Source organism: Dama dama, chromosome 2 (genome assembly GCF_033118175.1).
Source record: "Dama dama isolate Ldn47 chromosome 2, ASM3311817v1, whole genome shotgun sequence".
In the NCBI taxonomy this organism is placed as follows: domain Eukaryota; kingdom Metazoa; phylum Chordata; class Mammalia; order Artiodactyla; family Cervidae; genus Dama; species Dama dama.
The window spans coordinates 46,204,653-46,217,775 of record NC_083682.1 but is presented as its reverse complement, the minus strand read 5'-3'; positions in this window follow the sequence as shown (position 1 = coordinate 46,217,775).

Below are 13,123 nucleotides of genomic sequence, written 5' to 3'. Positions count from 1 at the left end.
AAATTTGGGGATTCCCTGGTGGCTCAGAGGTTAAAGCGTCTGCCTGCAATGTGGGAGACCTGGGTCCAATCCCTGGGTCAGGAAGATCCCCTGGAGAAGGAACTGGCAACCCACTCTAGTATTCTTGCCTGGAGAATCCCGTGGATGGAGAAGCCTGGTGGGCTACAGTCCACAGGGTCTCAAAGAGTCTGACAGGACTGAGAGACTTCACTTTCACTTTTCATCAGGTAAATTAAATAACATAAATTTTCAGAAATCTAGAATGCATTTTGGCCTACCAAATTTTTCTTAGAAATTGCAATGAGGTAAGACACTTTCTTCTTGAGGAACCATTGGTGTGGTTGAGAATGTGGGAAACCAGATACCTTCCATGTGTTTATTCCTATACTCATAAACTCATTAGAACTTTATGCTTTTTCTATTTTCCCAGCCACTACTTTTAATTCATCTTACAAGGGAACCTGGTTATAACAGATCTAGTCTCTCCAGGAAGCGGTGAGTAGGAGGTTAAATAGTTTTGGAGTGAATTCTTCAGATAGAGTTGAACCTAAAGTAGAAATATTGACTTTGTACAGAGTATATTGGGTCAGTCAAGTCAAACTATATCTAGACTATGGTAATCGCCTCTTGAAAGTCACATTGTAGCAAATTTATTCACATACATTTTTTCAACTGTTCTAAAAAGTCCCAGGAGAGGATATAATGCTGACAAAGAGTTACTGCTTACAAAAGGTGTGGAATCAGCAAGTGATTTAATAAGACTATTTTAGGCTTAAACATATGTTCTTTTTTTTCTTTCTTTGTCACCACTTCTACTGTTTTGTACTTTTCTTTTTGTTTCATGGTGTAATTTCTTAGTAAATTTTATTGAAAAATTGCTGTCTGTTCCTAGTTGCTCCAAGAGAAAAAGAAATTTATTCACTCCCACTTCAGAAGAACCACAGCAGTGAAAGCGCTGGGTGTAGTTGGTATAGTCCTGGGTGGCACCTGAATGGTGGGTGATGTTGTGACTTCAGCTGGAGAAATGGGTGTGTGTTGGGTAGGCATGGGTGATGTAAGTCTAAGAAGAGTTCAGGCAGATAAGTATAAAAGGTTAGGAGGGGGGCTTGGGAGAATTATGATTGCAAATTTCTTCTGATTTTTGGTTTTATCCAATAAAAATCTGTCATGCATTATTTTACCTAAACCAGAGGTCACAAGCTCCTAAAAGGTAGAGATGATTATCTAGGGACCAGCCAGTAACACAAATGAGGGCAGCAGACTGTGTGAGGCAGGAGGAAGAGGTGGGAACTTAGGCAAAGTGGAAAGGACATGTCAGTTCAGTTCAGTCGCTCAGTCGTGTCCGACTCTCTGTGACCCCATGAATCAGAGCACGCCAGGCCTCCCTGTCCATCACCAACTCTCGGAGTTTACTCAAACACATGTCCATCGAGTCAGTGATGCCATCCAGCCATCTCATCCTCTGTTGTCCCCTTCTCCTCCTGCCCCCAGTCCCTCCCAGCATCAGGGTCTTTTCCAATGAGTCAACTCTTCACATCAGGTGGCCAAAGTATTGGAGTTTCAGCTTCAGCATCAGTCCTTCCAGTGAACACCCAGGACTGATCTCCTTCAGGATGGACTGGTTGGATCTCCTTGCAGTCCAAGGGACTCTCAAGAGTCTTCTCCAACACCACAGTTCAAAAGCATCAATTTTCGGTGCTCAGCTTTCTTCACAGTCCAACTCTCACATCCATACATGACCACTGGAAAAACCATAGCCTTGACCAGACAGACCTTTGTTGGCAAAGTAGTGTCTTTGCTTTTTAATATACTATCTAGGTTGGTCATAACTTTCCTTCCAAGGAATAAGTGTCTTTTAATTTCATGGCTGCAATCACCATCTGCAGTGATTTTGGAATTCAAGAATATAAACTTTGTCATTGTTTCCATTGTTTCCCCATCTATTTCCCATGAAGTGATGGGACCAGATGCCATGATCTTAGTTTTCTGAATGTTGAGCTTTAAGCCAACTTTTTCACTCTCCTCTTTCACTTTCATCAAGAGGCTTTTTAGTTCTTCTTCACTTTCTGCCATAAGGGTGGTGTCGTCTGCATATCTGAGGTTATTGATATTTATCCCGGCAATCTTGATTCCAGCTTGTGCTTCTTCCAGCCCAGCATTTCTCATGATGTACTCTGCATATAAGTTAAATAAGCAGGGTGACAATATACAGCCTTGACATACTCCTTTTCCTATTTGGTTTTTTTTTTTTTATTTTTTTTTTTTGGATTTTTTTTTTCTTTTTTTTTTTATTATTATTATTTTTTTTTTCCAGTGGGTTTTGTCATACATTGATATGAATCAGCCATGGATTTACATGTATTCCCAATCCCGATCCCCCCTCCCACCTCCCTCTCCACCCGATTCCTCTGGGTCTTCCCAGTGCACCAGGCCGGAGCACTTGTCACGTGCATCCCACCTGGGCTGGTGATCTGTTTCACCATAGATAGTATGCATGCTATTCTTTTGAAATATCCCACCCTCACATTCTCCCACAAAGTTCAAAAGTCTGTTCTGTATTTCTGTGTCTCTTTTTCTTTTCTGCATATAGGGTTATCGTTATCACCTTTCTAAATTCCATATACATGTGTCAGTATGCTGTAATGTTCTTTATCTTTCTGGCTTACTTCACTCTGTATAATGGGCTCCAGCTTCATCCATCTCATTAGGACTGGTTCAAATGAATTCTTTTTAATGGCTGAGTAATATTCCATGGTGTATATGTACCACAGCTTCCTTATCCATTCATCTGCTGATGGGCATCTAGGTTGCTTCCATGTCCTGGCTATTATAAACAGTGCTGCGATGAACATTGGGGTGCACGTGTCTCTTTCAGATCTGGTTTCCTCAGTGTGTATGCCCAGAAGTGGGATTGCTGGGTCATATGGCAGTTCTATTTCCAGTTTTTTAAGGAATCTCCACACTGTTTTCCATAGCGGCTGTACTAGTTTGCATTCCCACCAACAGTGTAAGAGGGTTCCCTTTTCTCCACACCCTCTCCAGCATTTATTGCTTGTAGACTTTTGGATAGCAGCCATCCTGACTGGCGTGTAATGGTACCTCATTGTGGTTTTGATTTGCATTTCTCTAATAATGAGTGATGTTGAGCATCTTTTCATGTGTTTGTTAGCCATCTGTATGTCTTCTTTGGAGAAATGTCTGTTTAGTTCTTTGGCCCATTTTTTGATTGGGTCATTTATTTTTCTGGAATTGAGCTGCAGGAGTTGCTTGTATATTTTTGAGATTAATCCTTTGTCTGTTTCTTCATTTGCTATTATTTTCTCCCAATCTGAGGGCTGTCTTTTCACCTTACTTATAGTTTCCTTTGTAGTGCAAAAGCTTTTAAGTTTCATTAGGTCCCATTTGTTTAGTTTTGCTTTTATTTCCAATATTCTGGGAGGTGGGTCATAGAGGATCTTGCTTTGATTTATGTCGGAGAGTGTTTGCCTATGTTCTCCTCTAGGAGTTTTATAGTTTCTGGTCTTACATTTAGATCTTTAATCCATTTTGAGTTTATTTTTGTGTATGGTGTTAGAAAGTGTTCTAGTTTCATTCTTTTACAAGTGGTTGACCAGTTTTCCCAGCACCACTTGTTAAAGAGGTTGTCTTTTTTCCATTGTATATCCTTGCCTCCTTTGTCAAAGATAAGAATTGAAATCATTCCAGTCATCTTTTCTGACCACAGTGCAGTAAGATTAGATCTCAATTACAGGGAAAAAATTGTTAAAACTTCAAACATATGGAGGCTAAATAACACGCTTCTGAATAACCAACAAATCATAGAAGAAATCAAAAAAGAAATCAAAATATGTATAGAAATGAATGAAAATGAAAACACAACAACCCAAAACCTATGGGACACTGTAAAAGCAGTGCTAAGGGGAAGGTTCATAGCATTACAGGCTTACATCAAGAAACAGGAAAAAAACCAATTAAATAACCTAACTCTACACCTAAAGCAATTAGAGAAGGAAGAAATGAAGAACCCCAGAGTTAGCAGAAGGAAAGAAATCTTAAAAATCAGGGCAGAAATAAATGCAAAAGAAACTAAAGACACCATAGCAAAAATCAACAAAGCTAAAAGCTGGTTTTTTGAAAAAATAAACAAAATTGACAAACCATTAGCAAGACTCATTAAGAAACAAAGAGAGAAGAACCAAATTAACAAAATTAGAAATGAAAATGGAGAGATCACAACAGACAACACTGAAATACAAAGGATCATAAGAGACTACTACCAGCAGCTCTATGCCAATAAAATGGACAACTTGGATGAAATGGACAAATTCTTAGAAAAGTATAACTTTCCAAAACTGAACCAGGAAGAAATAGAAGATCTTAACAGACCCATCACAAGCAAGGAAATCGAAACTGTCATCAAAAATCTTCCAGCAAACAAAAGCCCAGGACCAGATGGCTTCACAGCTGAATTCTACCAAAAATTTAGAGAAGAGCTAACACCTATCTTACTCAAACTCTTCCAGAAAATTGCAGAAGAAGGTAAGCTTCCAAACTCATTCTATGAGGCCACCATCACCCTAATTCCAAAACCAGACAAAGATGCCACAAAAAAAGAAAACTACAGGCCAATATCACTGATGAACATAGATGCAAAAATCCTTAACAAAATTCTAGCAAACAGAATCCAACAACATATTAAAAAAATCATACACCATGACCAAGTGGGCTTTATCCCAGGAATGCAAGGATTCTTTAATATCCGCAAATCAATCAATGTAATACACCACATTAACAAATTGAAAGATAAAAACCATATGATTATCTCAATAGATGCAGAGAAAGCCTTTGACAAAATTCAACACTCATTTATGATTAAAACTCTCCAAAAAGCAGGAATAGAAGGAACATACCTCAACATAATAAAAGCTATATATGACAAACCCACAGCAAGCATCACCCTCAATGGTGAAAAATTGAAGGCATTTCCCCTGAAATCAGGAACAAGACAAGGGTGCCCACTCTCACCACTACTATTCAACATAGTGTTGGAAGTTCTGGCCACAGCAATCAGAGCAGAAAAAGAAGTAAAAGGAATCCAGATAGGAAAAGAAGAAGTAAAACTCTCACTGTTTGCAGATGACATGATCCTCTACATAGAAAACCCTAAAGACTCTACCAGAAAATTACTAGAGCTAATCAATGAATATAGTAAAGTTGCAGGATATAAAATTAACACACAGAAATCCCTTGCATTCCTATATACTAACAATGAAAAAACAGACAGAGAAATTAAGGAAACAATACCATTCACCATTGCAACAAAAAGAATAAAATACTTAGGAGTATATCTACCTAAAGAAACAAAAGACCTATACATAGAAAACTATAAAACACTGATGAAAGAAATCAAAGAGGACACAAACAGATGGAGAAACATACCGTGTTCATGGATTGGAAGAATTAATATTGTCAAAATGGCTATTCTACCCAAAGCAGTCTATAGATTCAATGCAATCCCTATCAAGCTACCAACGGTATTTTTCACAGAACTAGACCAAAGAATTTCACAATTTGTATGGAAATACAAAAAACCTCGAATAGCCAAAGTAATCTTGAGAAAGAAGAATGGAGCTGGAGGAATCAACCTGCCTGACTTCAGACTCTACTACAAAGCCACAGTCATCAAGACAGTATGGTACTGGCACAAAGACAGAAATATAGATCAATGGAACAGAATAGAAAGCCCAGAGATAAATCCACGAACCTATGGACTCCTTTTCCTATTTGGAACCAGTCTTTTGTTCCATGTCCAGTTCTAACTGTTGCTTCCTGACCTGCATATAGGTTTCTCAAGAGGCAGGTCATGTGGACATGTAAATTCTGTCTAAAAGCTTTCAAGTTATTTTCTTTTGTAACTCTCTACAGTATAAGGCTCAATGTAAAAAACAAAAAAGAAAAAAACATGTTAAATTCAAATCACTGGTCAATATTTCTCTACCTCTTTGGTTCATCTCTTAGGATAACCTACTTAAAATGACCTCTTAAGATAATGCATATCATCAGTAATGCAACTATAGCTGCAGTATTACTCATGTGTCCATAGAAATTGCTGCTCCAGGACTAACCTTTACTGTTTGTAGCTCTGTTTCCAAGGATTACTAACAGCAGGCATCTGGAGAAGCTCAGACCTGACAACTGAGGTCATTATGTTAGTGGCTTTGGAACGTCTTCTCTTCTGATCAGTACTTTGCCAAGTATATCTAGAAATCAATTCTGGGCTCATCTTGCTCCCCAGTCAGACAAAGCCTAACATGCTAGAATCCCCATTGAGCACCCACCAAACTAACTTCCACTGAACATATCTACAACATAGAGTGCCTAGATCCCTCTGTTAATAGGTTACATGCATTGACATGATCACTGCATGTTATTCAAACCATTTAATAAGCTGTTATGCCTTTAAAAATGAATTAATGTGTTCTAGAACATAGCACTTAAGTCAAGGTCTTATTACATGTTTAAGTTACTATTTTCTGTAACCAAAATGAATGAGACAACACTTAACCCCCCGTTCCCCCCCAGATTGTATGGATTATTTATGATCTTAAATTAATTCTTCAAGGGCTCTTGGAGCTTTCCAGCTCTATCACTTAGCCTGTCAATTATAGGATACTTGATTCTTACTTACCAAGAATAGTTGAACTCATACTGCCAAGATATTAGATGTTGATACACAGTAAGTTATAGTCTACAGGAATGACACGTTGTGAATTATATTTCACTGATCCATAATCTGTAGAACCTGCCTGCAATGCGGGAGACCTGGGTTTGATCCCTGCGTCAGGAAGATCCCCTGGAGAAGGGAATGGCTACCCACTCCAGTATTCTAGCCTAGAGAATCCCATAGACAAAGGAACCAGGTGGGCTACAATCCATGGAGTAGCAAAGAGTCAGACACGACTGAGTGACTAACACTTAAGTGCCTTGTATTTAGTAGGGGCTCAATAAATAGCTATTGATGAATTGATATATGCTTCAATAAAATGAATCCATTTCATTTTCCCCCCTTTCTCAAGCCTGTTTAGATTTAAGAGGTTTAACATGCCTGATTTGAGGATACTTTAAACCATGTAGATCCCTTAGTTTCAGTATTTACTGACCACATTTGTCTTTTTCATGGTAACAGATGGAAAAGGTAATGGAGTTGTGGAATGGGGTTTAAGTTTGAAGTTCTACCTGAGCTGTCTTTCATGATGTATACACGCTTTTCACCCTTAAAGTCTCCCTGGAGTGTGAAGTAACATTTTCTGTACCAGAGTTGGCTTTTCCTCCTTCGAGTGTTTTATTTGCTGATTTATGCTGTACTTCCTCACCCTTCTCTGTTTCACTCACTCGTGAGTCACGTATGTCTCATTCCCCTCTTTTACTGTCGCGTCTGCCTAGTTAGCACATGCGTGCGTGTTAAGTCCCTTCAGTCGGGTCTGACTCTTTGTTACCCCATGAACTGTGGCCCACCAGGCTCCTCTGTCCATGGGATTCTCCAGGCAAGAATACTGGGGTGGGTTGCCATGCTCTTCTCCAGAGGATCTTCCTAACCCGGGGATCGAACCCATGTCTCTTATGCTGCCTAGTCAGACACGGTCCCAAATCATATTTCTTTCAAACTTAAAAATGTCCTTCAGCCCCAGGTTTATATTTGTTTAGGCTTAATTGTCATCTTCTTTCTGCTAGGGATGAGAGTCCAGAGGGAGCTGGGTTTCTATCCAGTGTGATGGCTTCTGCTGTGGTCGGGGACGTGGCGAGAGCCCAAGGGCTTGCGGGTGCAATTCTGAACACGGGCCCTTTCCTCGGTTAGAGGAACAGTTGGGTCCTGAGGGTCTGAAGCTGCACTGCTGCCCTGGTTCTGCTCCCCCCTGGTTCTGGCAGGCAGGATGACGATGGCAACCTCCTCGACTGGAAGCGGGGCCCGGGCCCAGGCTGGCGGTTCCTTCCCGTGTGTGTGCATGTGTTGAGCGGGCAGTGGTGGCCTCTGGCCCTGGACAGGACGATGTCAGAGCGGGAGCCTGGCGCAGACTTGGGGGGGTCCCTGGGGTGGTCCCGGCGGGCTGGAAGGCTGGAACACAAGGCAATTTTCAGTCTGCTGCCTGTGTCCTGAAACTGGAGGCAAGCAAGTCTGTATATGTGCTCTCAAAACTCTCTTTTTCTTGCAGTGCTCGGATTTTAAAAGTCACACTGCTGTTCAGACAGCTAAGGGGGCATATGTTTCTGATGTCAGACTTCAGGGCTGAGGCACCTGATATGTGGCTTGAAGCACTGTTTCCCTAGGGAAGACCCTTGAACCCATGATCGTTCCTTCCTTGTCTGGGTCACCTGCTGGGGATTCGGAACCCAACTAATTCACTTCTCCTGTCTTCCTACCAGAACTGTGTGATTCTTTCTTGATAGCCTTGGTTGTAGAACTAGTCTACTAATTTTCAGGTGATTCTCAGCAAGAGATGCTCTATATGAAATTGCAGCTTTGATGTGTTTGTGGGGAACATGAGCTCAGGATCTTGATCCCTACTCTGCCATATTGATCCTGCTGATAAAAAATGTTGTTTTATTGGCAGAGTATTGAAGCATAGGAGGCTTCCCTGATAGCTCAGTTGGTAAAGAATCTGCCTGCAATGTAGGAGACCCTGGTTCAGTTCCTGAGTCCAGAAGATGCTCTGGAGAAGGGAAAGGCTACCCACTCCAGTATTCTTGGGCTTCCCTTCTGGCTCAGCTGGTAAGAATCCACCTGCATGCAGGAGACCTGGGTTTGATCCCTGGGTTGGGAAGATCCTCTGGAGAAGGGAGAGGCTACCCCCTCCAGTATTCTTGGGCTTCCCTTGTGGTTCAGCTGGTAAGAATCCACCTGCATGCAGGAGACCTGGGTTTGATCCCTGGATTGGGAAGATCCTCTGGAGAAGGGAACGGCTACCCACTCCAGTATTCTGGCCTCAAGGATTCCATGGACTGTAGAGTCCTTGGAGTCCCAAAGAGTCGGGCACGACTGAGCAATTTTCCACTTTCATTTAAGCACAGGGCATAAAAGAATTTCACACATACATGACAAAATATAGAAGAGCTGATTTGCACTAACATATTATAAACCAAGACAAGTGATTTGGTATTTCACCAAAATAATTATTTGGAGGGAAGATCTGAATCAAAAAGCAATAGTTATGCATTTCAGCCTTAACACAGAAGTGATAAAACCCTTCCTGATAGTTTGCAACTTTAAATCATGTGCTTTAAACATTTCATTCATTCAACACACATTTATTTGGTGTCTAGTGTGTATCACTCTTTGCTAGGAATTGATGCTGAAAAGTGAATTGTCCCTCCCTTTGTGGAATTTATAGATTAATATGGGAAGTATTCCCAATAATGCTGCGATAAAATTATGCATAGGGTAAAGAGATGACCTAAAGGATGGGTTGGACAAATTCACCTGAAAAACAGAGGGAAGATTAATGAAAAGATTCAGGGAGGCATGAACTGGTGAATCTTAACAATTTAGTAGGTCATCAAGCAGACATGGCAAAATCCAAATGGAATGAAAATTAATCTTAATTATAGCCCTTAATAATGCAAACTACCCTGGTAGCACCAAATGTGTAACACTTGACAAACGCTCTTTTTCACATTAAACATACATTAATTTTATTCATTTTCTTCTTGTCAAATTGCCATGTACCAGTTTTTCAATATCATTTCTAAATTGTCATATGCTAAAATAAGGTTTTTTAAAAGAAGCCAATTTTAACATGTATCGATTGAAGCAATCCCATTAGCCGCCAAACAAGACTCCTAGTGTTGCCATCACGTCCTCCCTACCTCCTCACGCTTTTTTTCCGTCACCACGGTTTCCTGCCTATGAGAATGTCGTCTGTATTGAATCGCTGAGTCTGTGAGTTTTTCAGACCGGCTCCTTCACTCAGTTTAATGCACTTGAGGTGCGGTCAGGTTCTTGTGGCATCGACAGTTTTTTCTCATTTTACTGCCAAGTTGGGTTCTTTTATATGTACACCAGTATATATGTGTACCAGTTTCCTTATCCACTTACCTGTTGAAAGAAACTGGAGTTGTCTTCAGTTTTTGAAGATGATGAATGGAACTGATACAAAATTGTATATAGGTTTTGGGGTGAGTTTAAAAGTGGAGATGATGAGTCACGTGCTAAGTATATGTTGACCATTTTAGGACACTTTAAAATGGTCTTGCAGAGTGGGTGCACTGTTCTGAATCTCCAGGGCGATGTACGCATGTTCTATTGTTTCACTCCTTTACCAGCACTTGGGGTTCCTGGTTTTTCTTTTTTAAAGTTTAGCTATTTTAATGGGATAGGTGGTAGTGTCTCATCATAGTTTTATTTTGTATTTAGTTTTAATGGGGGTCAATTTGTCAGTTTTCTTTTCTTTTATGGATTGTACTTTTGCTATCACGTCTAGGAATTCTTTATTTCACCGTCATTCTTGAAATGTATTTTTACTAGACACAGAATACTGACATGATAGCTTTTTCTTTCAGCATTTAAAAAGCGTCCTGTCACTTCCTTTCGGTTTCCAAAGTTTCTGATGTGAAGACTATAATAATTTAAGTTGCTTTCCCTGCATGGAAAATGCTTCTCTTTCTTCTAGATATTTTTAAATTATTTTTGTTCCTTTTAGTTTTCAGATTTTGATATGTCTGGACATGGACTTTTGGGGTCCTGCTATATGTTTGCTGAGCTTCTTGAATGTATAGCTTTATGTCTGTTATCATATTTTCAACCATTGCTTCTTAGGACATCTTCTCCGTATTACACTATTGTAAGTAAAACGGATAGCCAGTGGGATCTGTTATATCACTCAGGGAACTCAACCTGGGCCTGTGTGACCGCCTAGAGGGGTGGGATGGAGCAGGAGGCAGGAGGGAGGTGGGGGGGGACATATCCACCTATGGCTGATTTCATGTTGATGTATGGCAGAAACCGACACAATATTGTAAAGCAATCATCCTTCAACTAAAAATAAATGAATTTTAGAAATAGAAAAAAATCAAATTTTTTGTTACTGTCACTTAGGTCTCTGATGTGTTATTCACTTAGTTTCATATTTTTCCCCCTGTGTTTTTCAGACTGAATAATTTCTGTTGATCTGTCTTCACTGAGTACCTTCCTTGTAATCTCCATTCAGAGATTTCAAAATTTCAATTATTTTACTTAGTTCTAAAATGTGCTTAGATATTCTTTCTTCTTTTTGCTGATAACTTTTTTTCTATTCATTTCAATAATGCTTATGATTACTTGTTGGAGTAATTTTTTAGTAGCTACTCTAAAATCTTTCTCAAAAAATTCCAAGATCTGCATCACTTTGTACTGATGTCTATTGATTAACTTTTCTCACGAGAGTTGAGGTTCTGTGTATGCTCAGTAACTTTGAATCGTATCCTAAATATTTTGAGTATTATGAATGTATTTGTCTTTTTAAAATTCTATGGATAATTTATTTTTGTTTTAGTTAACAGTCTAATTAGGTTCAGATTGCAAGTTCTAGTTTATCTTCTATCAGTAATGGTTCCTTTGCTGGTTCAGTTTCAAAAGACCTTATTAGACTATTTGCATCTGTCTCCCACCTGGGGACGATCTGTGTGTTGGTTTAGTTCTCAAATTGTTTGGTATTTTTATTACTATCAGATCCACACACAAACAGCTCAAGATTTAGCTCAGAAGTTTATAAATTATTCTATGATGTTGCTTTCCCAAGCTCCATCCACACCATTTGCAGTCTCTCTGGATGTTTTGGTTCCTTTTTCCTGGAGCTCCCCTTTTAGGTCACGTGGCCAGAAAGCTGGGGTTTTAGTTAATCCTCCCTCCTTGCCCTTTCATAAATATGCCTGCTTCTAGGATGAAGCAGAGATACAGTGGAGTGAGAGAAAAGGCAGGGAAGGATCGCTTCACCTCCTTGGGATCATCGTTCCACTGAAGGGGCTGACTGTCCGCCTGTTTCACAGTTTTGCTTCCTATGGGTTTCTGTTGTGTGTGTGCGTGCTCAATCATGTCCAGCTCTTGCGACCCCATAGACTGTAGCCTGCCAGCCTCCTCTGTCCATGGAATCCAGGCAAGGATACTGGAGTGGGTTGCCATTTCCTTCTCTAGGGGATCTTCCTGACCCAGGGATCAAATACAGTTCTGCATTACAGGAGGATTCTTTACTGACTGAGCTATGAGGGAAGCTCTGGTTTCTATTAGAACTTTTATTTACCTCAGGCTTCCCTGGTAGCTCAGGTGGTAAAGAATCTGCCTGCCAACACAGGAGATTCACAGGAGAATCCCTTGGACAGAGGAGCCTGGTGGGCCACAGTCCATGGGACTGCAAGGGGTCGGACGTAACTGAGCGATTAACACACACAGAAGTGTTGTTGGGGGTTCGAATGCAAGAGAGTGGGAAAAAGAGGGAAAAATGCAAAAAGGTGGTTTCTGTAGTCTATCTCAACATTAAATGTTCCTTTTCCTGCTTTTTAAGTCAGAACTAGAGTGGTCTTCTAGAATGCCCTCTGGATGAACCCTGTGCCATTTCCTTCAGGCTTTATTTAATTTAGCTCTGGATGTTGTTGTTTAGGCCATTGTGTCCAACTCTTTTGCGACCCCATGGACTGTAGCCCTCCAGGCTCCTTTGTCCATGGGATTTCTCAGGCAAGATTACTGGAATGGGTTGCCATTTCCTTCTGCAGGGGTTATTTCAGACCCAGGGATCAAACCTGCATCTCCTGTATTGCAGGTGGATTCTTTACCGCCGAGCCACCAGGAAAGCCTTAAAGGATATCTTGGTAAAAGTAGTAATCTCACCTCTGGTTTGAATTCTAGTCATGATACACAAGTTTCCTGTATTACTGTTTCCAGAACCCTCAAAATCTGCTCCATGCATTATATCCAGGTTTTATAGTTGCATTCAGTGGGAAAGACAGGGTAAAATGTGCTTATTCTGTTTCACTCAGGATTGAAAATGCATATGCTATTTTTCAATATCTGTTCTTATTTATTAAGTCTTTACTTTTCCTTTGAGGAGCTATGAAAAACTTTTCATGTCTACCAGGCGTATTTATGTAGAATCAGCAG